Source organism: Stegostoma tigrinum, chromosome 13, assembly GCF_030684315.1.
Source record: "Stegostoma tigrinum isolate sSteTig4 chromosome 13, sSteTig4.hap1, whole genome shotgun sequence".
In the NCBI taxonomy this organism is placed as follows: domain Eukaryota; kingdom Metazoa; phylum Chordata; class Chondrichthyes; order Orectolobiformes; family Stegostomatidae; genus Stegostoma; species Stegostoma tigrinum.
In genome coordinates, this window is record NC_081366.1 from 39,963,965 (window position 1) to 39,977,979 (window position 14,015).

Genomic DNA, 14,015 nt, shown 5'->3' on the forward strand with positions numbered 1-14,015 from the left:
AATCCACAATGAATCACGACACATGCCTGCAGTGAGTACTAGAGAGCTCTGCCAAAGTGATCCATCATTTGAGCAACTCAATATGCAATGTTTTATGTGACAGCATGGCGCTCATTCTATGCGCCCACTGATTTAACATGATGACTCAAATACAAAGATGCAGCAGACTGATGCACATAAAGGCATTATGGCGTAATGGACATTAAGCCGTATGGCATTCTAAGCTTGGTTGTGTACCAAATGCACATTCAGAGAATGAATACTTTATGATCGTAATTCAGCTATTTTGCTATGTGTATGCAATCAACGGCACTCTGCACCATAAGGGAAGCTAATTATTCTGACAAAACCGCATGCAAATTTTGCCGAATTTTCTTCAGAAAGAATACAATGTGCTCTTCTGAGATGTATTATCTACCAGTTCCAATGAAGGGTCACTCGACCTGAAATGTTAACTCTGATTTCTCTCCACAGGTGTGCAAGACCTGCTGAGCTTTTACAGCAACTTCTGTTTTTGTTTTTGATTTACAGCATCTGCAGTTCTTTCAGTTTTTACTTTGTATTGCTCACTTCTCTCGTGGAATAGACAGCATCAGTCATCTCCCTTTAGAGAACGCCTAACAGCATTCAAACCATACTCAGGTAGAGGGCAAATTTACTGCCAAAAGTCACAAAATGTCTGTGAAAAATCAATTACTGGGCAACAAGTCAGAGAAATGTTACCCCCATACATAGGAGAGACAGAATCAGTGAGAAACAGCTCCTCCATTGACAGGTTGTTTCTCTCCTGTATTTGCTGATGATAGGCTCTCTAGTGATATAAGAGACAGAAGCAGCCTAAGATTGAAGAAGCAGTGAATGATTGGCAAAGTAAATGGCAATGGTGAGCTAGTTGCCAGGGGCCCCTTTGTCAGGGAAGGGATAGACTTTTGTCAGGTTTGGGATTGCTGTAGGCAAGGGTGTTAGAGCAAGGAACCATTTGCCAAGAAGGAGGAGGCAAGTGCAAGGAGTTGGGGGACAGGAAGGAGAGGATTCAAAAGGATGAGGGGTGTAAAGGGAATTCCAACAACGGAGGACGTAACTACAAAGGGGGTGGGAGTGTAGACAAGGAGGCTGCAAAGAGGTGAGAGGCTGGCTGCAAAGTAAAGAGAATTGTTTGAAAACTGTCTAAACCTTTCAACGGAAGAATACTAATATTTTAATTCCAGATTTGTTAACTGAATTTAAATTCTACCAGTAGCCGTGGTCCTTTGTCCGCAGAACATTAGCCTGGGCCTTTGGAACACTAGCTTAGTGACACTGACGCTGCACTACCACCTTCCTCCAACTCTAATATCTTCACCAAAGCAGTGTCCAATATAGGCCACACCAGCGTGTGCTCTAGAGCTGTATTTTGGAGACACCTCATTCTAATATCCTGTACGAAAAATAAATTACACCATTCCCCCTTTTGTTTTCCATAAATAATGAAATTTTCACTTCCAGCATAAAGTTCTTTAAGACAAATTTATATCCATTTCTTTCACTGAGCTTGATGAGCTGTGAGCTCACAATTCAAATAGAGCTAACAAGCTACAGCGTAAACAAAATGAAATAACCATAAATAAGATTGATGATACCACTGAAAATACATGATCTATGACTACCCTCTCAGTATTATTTGAAGTACATAACCAATTACTGATTCCTTTAATAAATATTTATATTTATGAATACATGAAAGCCTTAACAATTACAATTTATACAGCACAATAAATGCTATAATTTCAAGTAATATGAAAACTATTACAAATATTTTATGAAAACTGACCTATATATTTAAAATTTCATTATTTTTAAAGACCAATCTCATCAGTGAATAGTGCCATAGCACAATAAAATATATGGACCAAATACATGCTTAAGACCATTTTGTAGTTTAGTTTCTATTGCAGTACGTGTTGATTTAACTTGTGAAATCTTCTAAACACAAGGCAGGACAGGACTTTTCTGCTCCTCCTTCTCAGGTTCTCTGGCTGAAAGCAGGTTCCATCCACTGCACAATGATCACCACCATAGGTAAGGCAGCAAGGTATTGAATCCACCCCTGTCAGAACAGGGATCGAAGCCTGTGCTATCAGCAATGATCTGATCCACAACAGCCATCCTGACAAATGAAGAGGCAAGGCACAGACATAAGGGGATTGGAGGAAAGGGAGGTTCAGGGAAACAACTAGGGAGATGAAACAGTGACATCAAGGGAGTAGCCAGGAGGAAAATATTTAATCAGAAAAAGACAACACAGCCCTCAGAGAACAGAGAACAAGAAATGAAATGAAAGCTGAAGTCACCACTAATGAGAAATTGCATTGTTCAAACATTGAGTGAGGAAAACAGGGTTAAAAAAAAAGCCCAATGAAACTTGGTGTGAAACTTGAATGCATGCTTGTTTTAATGGGAGGCGAGAAGGTTGCAACAAGTTGAGACAGTCAAACAGAAAGCAATTGCCAAAGTCTTAAGGAGGTAAACATAGACATATAACAGAGAAATGGGCTATTCTATGACAGCTTGAGCAGGACAAATGGTGCAATATACAGACAGCTGGAGAAGCTTCCTTCGAAAGGAAAAGTTATCATTCTTCAATCATCTCACCAGCAAGGTCATGATGTTGATGTAATCATGCATCATGATAGGTAGAAAAGGGCCTTGTTCTGATTAAATGCACATTTTTGAGGGAGATGTAGGCACTGCTGCTGTCAAATACACCAGCAGAGTCTATTGAATTAGTGAAGGAAGCAGTGAGAAGGACAAGAAGCAAGTTGAGAGAATTAGCCACTGACAGGATTAGCTGGGTGGAATATCCAGAGAAAGACTAGGATAGGGGCTGAAGAGCTACTGACATATTCACAAATGACACCTCCAAGTCATTACTGTAGCCACCAACAGCCTCCTTGCTTCAGGTGATATCATCATTTCCATCACAAGCACCTACAGAGACCAGTGAGATAACTGATAAGCAGAGCATTGCATAAATTCACAGCTTTTGAATTGTCTGTTACATGTGCATTAATATAAATTAATTTTGAGCATAACCTCCAAATAGCAAAAGAAGTGCAATTTTTTTTAAGTTTTCACTTCTCATGGTTCAAAGCTATTTACAGGATGCAATTTATGTTTCTGCTGCTATGCATAGACTCAAAAGAAATTTTAAAAACCTTCTGTGATTCAACAATTGCAATTTAGTAAAGTTTGATAAAAACACCTGCAAAAGTAAACTAATACTTTTAATCTCAGTTTAAATAAACTGTCTTTTAGTATGCCAGTTTTATTGTAAAAATATGGAAATCAATATTCCAGTTAGTTTGAAGCACTGTAACGAGTTACTTCATATTTTCTTTTTAAATTGCATTCAAAAATTATTCAAACTGCTTAGTGTCTTCGTGCCCTGAAGATCCAATTCAAATTTCGGAACATCCTCAAAGACCTATAAATAGGCTCACTTAGTGAAAACTCCCAAAGGTTATTAATTCATCCTGGGAGAACTGCCAGTTTTTTGGCATTATATTTTTTAGATTAGGATAAAGGATCACAGAGAATCATGTGGATTGAACCCAAGCTATGCTCAACTTTCACAATTCCTTGTACTGACCATCACAATTAAGCAGAAACTCCAGGCAAATTTATTCAGGCTCATAAAAAGAGTACAGCACAGGAACAGGCCCTTCGGCCCACCATGTCTGTGCTGACCATGATGCCAGTCTAAAGTCGTCCCATCTACCTCCACATGGTCTGTATTCTTTTGTTCCATGTCTATTCATGTGTCTGTATAAATACCTCTTACATGTTGCAAACATATTAACTTCCACCATCTCCCCTGGCAGTTTTTCCAGGCACCTACCACCCTTGGTGTAAAAGACTTACTTTGTACATCTCCTTTAAACTTTCCCCCCTCACTTTAAATCTATGCCCACTAATATTTGACATTTCCACCAAAGACTCAAAATATCCACCCAATGCATGCCTCTCATAATTTTATATTGAGCTATCAGGACCCCCCTTAGCCTCAAATGCTCTTATGAAAACCAAGCAACCAACCAATCTCTCCATATAGCTAATACTCTCCAATTCAAGTAACATCCTGGTAAACCCCTTTCGCACCCTGTTCAAAGCCTCCACATCTCTTCGATAATGTGATGACTAGAACCGTACACAATAGTCCAAATGTGATGTAACTAAAGTTTTATACAGCTGCAGTTTTTATACTTAATGCCTTGACCAATGAAGGCAGGTATGCCATATGCCTTCTTAACCACTTCATTAACTTGTGTTGCCACTTTCAGGGAACTATGTACTTGAACTTAAGATGCTTCTATATATCAATGCACCTAAGGATCCTGCCATTTACTATCTATTTTCATCTTGTATTTGGCCTCCCAAAATGAATTACCTCATAACTTGTCAAGTTAAAGCTCCAACTGCCACTTCTCTGCCCAAATTTCCAACTGATCTATATCTTGTATCCTTTGACATCCTTCTTCACTATCCATAACTCCACCAATCTCCACGTCATCTCTAAACCTATTTAGCACACCACCTACATTTTCATTCAAATCATTTACATATACTACAAAAGATAGAGGTCCCAGCACTGATCTTTGTGGAACACTAGTCAAGGGCCTTCAGTCTGAAAAACACACTTCCACAACGACCCTTTGTCTTTTATGATGCTGCCAATTTTGCAACCAACTGAGCAACTCACATGAATTTCAGACAACTTAATCTTCTGGACCAGCCTAACACGTGGAACCTTGTCAAATATTTTAATAAAGTCCATGTATCCACAATCCGACCATCATCAATCATCTTTGTCATTTCCTCAAAAAACTCAATCAAACTTGAAACAAGTCCTCCCCTGCACAAAACTTTGCTGACTATTCCTAATGATTCCATTCTTTTCTAAATGTGAGTAAGTCCCATCCCTAAGAATCTTCTCCAATAATTTTCCTCCCACCTTTAATTTTCTGAATTATCCCTGTTGCTCTTCTCAAACAAAGAACAGCATTGGCTATTTTCCAGTCTTCTGGGGCCATGTCTGTGGATAAAGAAGATACAAAGATTTTCGTCAAGGCTCAGAATTTCTACCTTGCATCCTTCCTTATCCTGGGATAGATCCCACCAGGCCCTTAATTTTTTTTTAACCAAACATCTCCTTCATAATATTGGCATGCTGCAGAATATTGACATAACCATCCCCAGTCTTACCACGATCCATGTGGTTATCCTTGGTGAACACCATTGCAGAGTACTCATTAAGGACCTCACCTACTCTCTCTAGCTCCGTGCATAAATTCCCTCCTTTATCTACTGGTGGACCTACCCTTTCACTAACCGCCAACTTGTTCCTAATATATGTATAAAATGCCTTGAGATTCTCTTTAATCCTACATGCCAAAGACATTTTACAGCCCATGTTAGCCCTCCTAATTCATTTAAGTTGTATAAGTTCTTTCCTGCTTCCTTTATATTCCTTAAGAACCTTGTCTAATTTCATCCAAGGCTTTATAAAACCTACCTTTGTCCAAATGTTTGGTCATCTGACCTTGATATGTCTTATGTGGATTAACTTTTTATAATATTTGAAATCTAACCCAGCCCACCTCCACTGTTTTGAGTCCTGAGGAAGGGTCACTGGAACCGAAACGTTAACTCTGTTTTCTCTCCACAGATGCTTAGGCCTGCTGTGCTTTTCCAGCAATTTCTGCTTTTGTTTCACCTCCACTGTGTTCATTTCTACATTTAATATGTGAATACAGGATGTATACTTCAATTTTTTAATATGTGTTCAAGGGATTTAGCATTGCTAACTGGATTAATATTTATCGCCCAAACTCAATTGCTATGGAGTAAGTAACAGTGGGCTGCTTTATTGAACTGCTGCAGTTTTTGAGGTTTAGGGACACCACAGACTGTATGATGGAAATTCCAGGCCCAGTGACAATTTTCAAAGCAGGATGATATGTAGTATGGGTGGAACTTGTAGGTAGTGGCATTTCCATACATCTGCTATCCTTGCCCTTCTCAATGATAGAGATTATAGGTTTGCATGACATTATTGAAGGAGACTAGGTGAGTTACTGTAGTGCAGCTTGTAGATAGTAGGCAGTGCTGCCACAGTGCATCAGTGCGAATACAGTGAACGTTGAAGGTAGTGAATCAGGTGCCAATGAAGAAGACTGCTTTATCCTGGATGGTACTGAGCTTCTTGAATGTTGTTGAAGTTCCATATAATCAGGCAAGTGGATAGTATTCCATCACACTTTCATTTATCTCTACACCTGTGGTTTTCCAGGCCTCAATTTCTTTCTTCTTGAAACCCACCCCCCAACTTCCAACAAACTTCTGGAGTCTGCCCCACCTTGGTCTGATGTCTAATCTCCACTACCTCTCTGGTTTCAAATTTCCACCTATCCGCAGCTCCCTCTCTGGTCTGTAACTTCTCCCTTCCTCAACCATTCCTACTCATATCTAACTAAATGCCAAATCCTCCCTCCATCTAAGTCCAGTTTATTTTTGTTCCATTCTCTAGCTGATTTCCCACTGAACAGCATGTTTGCCACTGCCTGGCTGTGACTGGAAAACACATACAACAAATATAAATCAAGTCCCATTGTAAATTTTGCATGACTTTCTGGAAAACCCAGACCCTGCTACCACTTCCTTTCCCCCTTTCAATTATGGCCTGACCACAGATTTTGGCAAAGAATGGCACTGTAAAGGTTTGGTGTGTTTTGTGCTAACATTGGTACGCCTGAGGGCCTCTGTGGCAGAATTGACATCCTTGCAAGAACAAAGCAAAATTCCAAAACTCATTTCCTTTATTTTACTTTTATTAATTTGATTAGTGTACATCTGTAAGTAGAAGCAAAGAATGTTGCAATTAGCCTTTATCTTTCTGACATTTTACCTAAAAAGCTTTCAAAATTTGTTTCAAAATAGTTTACTTCATTCTTTCATCTATTTTGTGGTCTGCCCCTTGTCTGATCACTTAGACATCCTAGTTGTGCCTCTTATAAAACGTCTTCATCATGTTCCCCCATCATTAACAGCTGTTTTTCATTAGCAACTTCAATGAAGCTTCTTTGTGGTCTAAAGTTACAGACCACACAACTGACAACATAAGATTTGTTTATATTTAGCAAGCGTCATTTTTATAACACATTGCATTTAAATAATGTCATTACATTACAGATGGTTCAGGAACATTATAGTACTGCTTTTCCCAATCAAAAAATGTGAAAGGTGAAGTGAATAGAATTATAATAGAAATTTGCATGGTGCCGAAACAGTCACCTGCATTGTCTTGCCTCTGGATAATTGGGGACTGGACATACCCTGAGAGATTAGCATCATGTCATCCTCAGAAGACCTACTTCCACACCGACTGTGGGGTAATCACCTGGGAAGTTTAATTTCTAGTGGGCAATTACCGAGAATTTACAAACCTCCTGTAAAAAAAATCTAACTCTTGAGTTAAAGTGAGAGTATTTGCAAGGTTCTGAGTTACATAACAGATACTCAGGAAATATTAGAATGGTTAAACATGCTGTCTTCTGAATAATTATAAAACTGACACACTTAGTCAATCACACTGACCCAAACAGATACCCAACCTGCCACCCTCCCACCAATGAACGTCCATCCCACCCAACCATCTGCTTTCCTTGACATAACCTACAAAATCAGTTCCCAGTGCCCAGTGCCCTGTGTTCTAGCTGGCAAGACAGGTATGATAAAAAAAATGTGTTTGACAGGAACAATCGATAGCGACTGAAAACTTAACATTCTGGCTAGTATACTATTTAAAAATGTCAAGACACTTTATAGAGGTGCAAAAATATATATGTTTAGAGCAACTGGGTGTAACAGGTCTATTTCTGAAATCTCACCCTGCACAGTTTTACAGCTTGCAATCTGTAGACTCAATCCATGTGTGACTCATGAACATTTTAGTCTCCACCCGGAATGGGTTTATGTTGTAGTTTGCGAGGCATGACATGTCAGAAAACCTGTCTCACTTCTCCAGTGTAATATCTCCACACCAGTTTTTAAAGACTTCAAATTTTCAACTGTTCTCTCTCAAACCTCATTTTTCCAGGTAATGCACCCTTCAACTTAACCCATGTCAAAAATAGACCTCAATTACCATCAATGCCCTGAAATGATGAAGAACGTAAAAACACATGGGATCCAGGGTAATTTTGCAAGTTGCATCCAAAATTGTCTCAGCTGTTGGAGGCAGAGGGTGATGGTAGAATGTTGCTTGTGACTAGAAGCTGGTGTCCAGTGGTGTGCCATAGAGATCGGTCTAGGTTCCTTGGTGTTTATGATACATATAAGCAAAATAGATAAGAGTACCATGAAGGCCCTGCCTTCTCAACCCTCCCCTTCCCCAGAATCCTGCTGACCCTCAGGTTAAACACACCACTAGTTATCTCCTTCTAATGAGGCAGTAGCTTTATGGCCTTCAGGGACTATGACAGTTTTACCTTTTACTTTCTATATGAGAATGTGTAGGGGGGGTGATGAGGAGGTTTGCGGGTGACACAAAGATTGGCTAGAGATAGTAGGAACTGCCAATGCTGGACAATCTGAGATAACCCAGTGTGAAGCTGGATGAACATAGCAGGCCAAGCAGCATCAGAGGAGCAGGAAAGCTGACATTCAGGGACGAGACCCTTCTTCTTCAGAAGGGTTTAGGGGTTACAGGAAGATATAGATGGATTGGTCTGGAAGTTAAGAGTCAGATGCAAGTTAACTCTGAAAAGCAAGAGCTGATGCACTTTGGAAGAAGTAACAAGAAAAGGGAATGCTGAATGACAGATTAGACAAAGCAGATACAGAAAGGATGTTCTTGATGACCAGGAAGTCCAGAATCAGGGATCACACTAAGGATAAGGGGAAGGTATTTTATGACAAGAGATGAGAAGTTTCTTCACCTAGAGATTGGTGAACTTGTGGAATTCTCTGCCGCAGGAAACATTAGAACAATGAAGACTTTCAACAAATATGTGGTATAGTTCTTTGGGTGAAACGGATCAAAGGATATATTGAGAAAGCAGGAAGAGGGTACTGAATTGAATGATCAGACATGACCATACCGAATAGCAGAACAGGGTCAAATGGCCAAATGGACTATTCCTGTTTCTATTTTCGATGTATTGAAGTCAGGATTGGAATGGAATACTGCCAAAATGACTGGATAAGTGCAGGCCCAACATCACTAAAGAAGCTTAACACTATTCACTCTTCACCTGCACCTCATCCAATCTGATCTATTGCATCTGTTGCTCCCAATGTGGTCTCCTCTATATCAGGGAGACCAAACGCAGACTAGCAGATCAGTTTGCTGAGCATCTGTGCTCTGCACACACCAACCAACTCGACCTTCCGGTTGTGGCTCTTTTTAATTGCCCCTCCCACATGACATGACCATTCTTGGTCTCCTCACTGTCAGAGTGAGGCCAAACGTGAACTGGAGCAGCAACATGTGATCTTTCGCCTTGGGAGCTTACAGCCCAATGGCCTCAACACTGAAGCTGGTGAAATCAAAATCCCTCCACCCCCAGCCTTTTCCCATGTCTTGCCTTCCTGACCCGTATGTCCATCTTCCGACTCACCTATCCGTTCCACTCTTTGAACTGAACAATCAGTATAACCCCTTACCTGCATCTACATATTACCATCCCTCTTACCTTTTCCCAGCCTCATGCCCCCTCCCTCTATTTATTTCTGGGCTCCCATCTCCCACCCCAGTTGTGATGAAGGGTTTCAGCCTGAAACTTTTACTTTCTTGCTCCTCTGGTGCTGTCTGACCTGCTATGTTTGTTCAGCTCCAGGTTCATTGACTCTGTCTTCCAGCATCTGCGGTCTTTCCTGTCTCTTAAGCACAGCACTATGTTTGTGTATTTGTGGAGATATGGTGGACTGTCACTTAAAGTCCAGGCTTGTGATGTCATAAATGTTGTTGTAGCGATTGTAATGAGGTCAGTCAGATGGACCTCATAGAATATGAGCTCCCTGACTGCCAGATTGACTGCCCCAATCAGGGAGCCCCAGGTGACAGATATAAACAGGTGTGTCAGGCGCTATCCTCACTCTAGGAGCCAGCTCTTAGTTGGCTGGGTCAGTGCCATGTACTCTGCATGTGTGAATAAAGGGTCACTTGGTGATGGGATCCAGCCTTCATGGAGTCATTTCAGTTGTCACTGGACATTTTGGAGGGAAACAGCTCAAGTCTAGCTAGCTACCTTGAAGGGTGAATACCTCCAAATAAAACTCCTAAGCATCTTGAAATGTAATCCAGGGTACTGAGTTGGATGATCAGCTTTGATCACATAATTGTAGATGATTCAGAGTGTAAATCTGCTTATTGCTGCTCCTATATTATATGTTTCTATCAATGGTAGGATATTAGGAAGCTCAGAGGAACAGAGGGATTATGGGGGTGCTGTCCACAGATGCCTAAAGGTAACAGGACAAGTTAATAGGGTGGTTGAGCTGGAATAGGGGGCACTTGCCTTTAATCAGCCATGGCATGAATTATAAAAGCCTGGAGGTTAGGTTGGAGTTGTACAAAGCTTTGATTAGGCCAAAGCTGGCATACCGTGTGCAGTTCTGGTCACTGCACTAAAGGAAGGATGTGAGGGACTGCTGTGGGATTCACCAGGATGTTGCCTAATTTGGAGCATTTTAGCTATGAAGAGGGGCTGCTTTTCTTTAGAGCAGACTGAGAGGCAATCCAATTGATAGGATTATGAGGGAGATGAACAAGGTTGATGGGAAGCAGCTGTTCCCTTAGTTGAAGGATCAATAACGAGGGAGCATAATTTTAATGTTGAAGGCAGGAGGTTTAGAGGGGATTTGAGGAAAATATCTTTCACCCAGGTAGTGGTAGGAATCTAGAATGCACTGTCTGGTAGTGCAGTAAAGGTAGGAAACCTCACAATCTTTAAAAAGTTACAAAGATCAGCACTTGCAATATCATAACATTCAAGGCTATGGGCCTAGTACTGGAAAGTGGAGTTAGCGTAGATAGTGTAGATACTGTAGTATCAGAGCAAACTTGACAAGCCAAACGGTCTCGTCTGTGCTATTGGAGTCTAAGTATCTCCATATGCTCACTAAGATGGTTTCATGCGAACTCTAGTCCATGCTCTTGCATTCCTCTTCAAATTCTGTGATGCTACTTCTACGGCCCTTAGATCACCAATGTCACCCCTAGCACCTCCACACTCCCCTTGCCCCCTCCACAAAACATGACACTAGCCACAGAATGCCCTCTGGGAAGGAACGAACAAATGATAAAATCAACTTCAAAGCAATGTAAGAAAGCAGAGTTAAATTTCTGTTTCCAGATATCAAACAGGCTCGTTTTTAAAGTTTTTGAGAAGATTTGTGGCTCAGGCTGTGGTTGAGGTTGTAGACTTGCTCGCCAAGCTGGTGTGTTTGATTGTAGACATTTCGTTACCCTGCTAGGTAACATGGTCAGTGCGCCTCCGGTGAACTGTCAGGGTTCTGCCCCACTTGTTATTATTATGCCTTGGTTTGCTGGGATGGTTGGTGTTACTTCCAGTTCGGTTTTTCAGTGGCTTGTGTATCAGGTCCAGTTCAATGTGTTTGTTGATGGAGTTCTGATTGGAATGCCAGGCCTCCAGGAATTCCCTGACATGTCTTTGTTTGGCTTGTGCTATTATGGATGTGTTTTCCCAGTCAAATTTATGTCCTTCATTGTCCATGTTTTTTGAGACCAGTGAGAATTGGTCATGTCTCTTGGTGGCTAGTTGGTGTTCGTGTATCCTTATTGTCAGTTTTCCCTATGTAATGTTTCTCACAGTCCTTGCATGGTATTTTGTATATTACGTTAGGTTTATTGGTTGTGGATATGGGAACACTTATGTTTGTCAGTAGCTGTTGCAGGGTGGTTGATGATTTGTGGGCTACCCTGATACCTGGGGGTCTGAGTAATCTTGTGGTTATCTCTGATATGACTCTGATGTATGATCGGGTGACTACTGTGTCTGGCCATGTTGTGTCTTCTTGTTGCAGTCTGTCACAGAGGTGATAGCAGATTATGTTTTTTGGGTTCTGCTTTGCGGAATTCGCGGTTGCTACAGAGTGTTATGGCTTATTTGAATAATGTCCTGATGTAGCTCCATTTATGGATGTTGGGATGGTTGCTGGTATAATTAAGTATCTGGTCCATATGTGTGGTCTTTCTGTATACGCTATTCTGGAGTTTCCCGTGGTTTCTACGTTCTACCATTATGTCAATGAAGGATAGTCGGTTATTGTTCTCCTCTTCTTTTGTGAATTTTGTGAGGATGATGGTTATGCTTCGGGGGGTTTCGTCTAGTCTTGTAAATTTGATAATCACAAAGGTCTCATCTAAATAGAGCCCCAGAGTTTGGGTTGTGTAGTGAGGAGCGCTGTCTGTTCTAACCTGTGCATTACCATTTTTGCAATCAGTCCTGATATTAGGGATCCTATTGGTGTTCCATTGAGTTGTTTGAATTTACAGTCGTTGAAGGCAAAGTGGATTGTGAGGCACAGTATCAGCAATTTCAGGGTGCTGTTGGTCTTGTACAATGCCTATCTTCCTGATTCATCCAGCAGTGTGACAACTGTCTCTTTGGCTGGGTCCATGTTTATGGTTGTAAATAGTGCTGTTATGCCGAGGGATATCATTATCTCATCCTCTTCTTCTCTGGTGTCCTAGTTACTAGTCACCCCACCATACATCAGGCATAACAGAGATAACCGCAAGACTACTCAGACCCCTAGGTATCAGGGTAGCCCACAAGCCAACAACTACCCGCCAACAGCTGCTGACAAATGTAAAGGATCCCATATCCACAACCAATAAAACTTATGTAATTTTTTAAAATACCATGCAAGGACTGTGAGAAACATTACGTAGGGTAAACTGGAAGAAAACTGACCATAAGGATATATGAACACCAACTAGCCACCAAAAGACATGACCAATTCTCACTGGTCTCAATACACACGCACAAGGAAGAACATGAACTCGACTGGGAAAACACATCCATAATAACCCTAGCCAAAGAGAGACATGTCAGGGAATTCCTGGAGGCCTGCATTCCAAATGGAACTCCATCAACAAACATAGGACCTGATATGCAAACCAGTGTGAAACAGAATCAGAAGTGATGACAACCATCCCTGCAAACCAAGGCATTTAAATAACAAGCGGGACAGAGCCCCGATGCTTTACCGGAAGTGCACTGACAATGTTACCTAGCAGGGTGACAAAACGTCTGCAACTAACACACCGGCTCAGCAAGCAAGTCTACAATCACAGTCTCCTTTTAAAACAACATCAGCCAGATACATTTAAATCACAATAGGAAAGATGACAGCACTGTTGACAGGATATTTTGCTACAAACCCAGTTGAGAAGGATAATGTGTTTGTTTACACATTGAAATATTGACATGGATATCAGAAGATGTTTTTTCTTTGATCATTTTGTCAAAGTTTCCATGTTTTCTGCACAAGGATAAGTAGTGCAAAATGCTGGAACTTCTTCTATGATACTTTCATATTCTACTGGGTGGAGCTTCAATACAGTTGCACATCAGTTTTTCTTTCAAAAACTATAAATGGTGGTTTTTTCTCTAAGCAGTTGCACACTTACCATAATTCTATAATACTCTAATACTATTATTCTTATTGTAACATACACTGGTCTTTTACATTGTATTGCTGGGCAAATGATCATGGAAGGTATGTGAATTGGAATGGAGATTGGATGGGCCATACGAAAAGGGGGAGTTAGTAAAGACATGAACAGATATTCACTTAGAATACAGCTGTAAAGGACCATGGAGATGGTGGGGAGGATGAGGATCACGAGTTTTTATGAAGGGGATATGTGAAAAACATTTTAAAGTTACCTTTCAAAACGTTGCCAGACCCAAACTATGGATCACAACCCATGAGACACACAAGATGTC

The 14,015-nt window shown here is 40.9% G+C and overlaps 1 protein-coding gene across 4 annotated transcripts in view; it reads right to left on the reverse strand.

Annotated features, from left to right (window-relative positions):
- Positions 1-14,015, reverse strand: part of LOC125458447 (PH and SEC7 domain-containing protein 2-like) — a 179,900-nt gene that overhangs the window by 148,273 nt on the left and 17,612 nt on the right. For 2 of the 4 annotated variants that reach the window (XM_059650704.1, XM_059650703.1), the window contains exon 2: positions 4,991-5,071. The exons of the other annotated variants lie outside the window; for them this stretch is intronic. The gene's annotated coding sequence lies outside the window, so the exon portion shown is untranslated. The remainder of the gene's footprint in view (positions 1-4,990; positions 5,072-14,015) is intronic. 4 annotated transcript variants of the gene reach the window in all.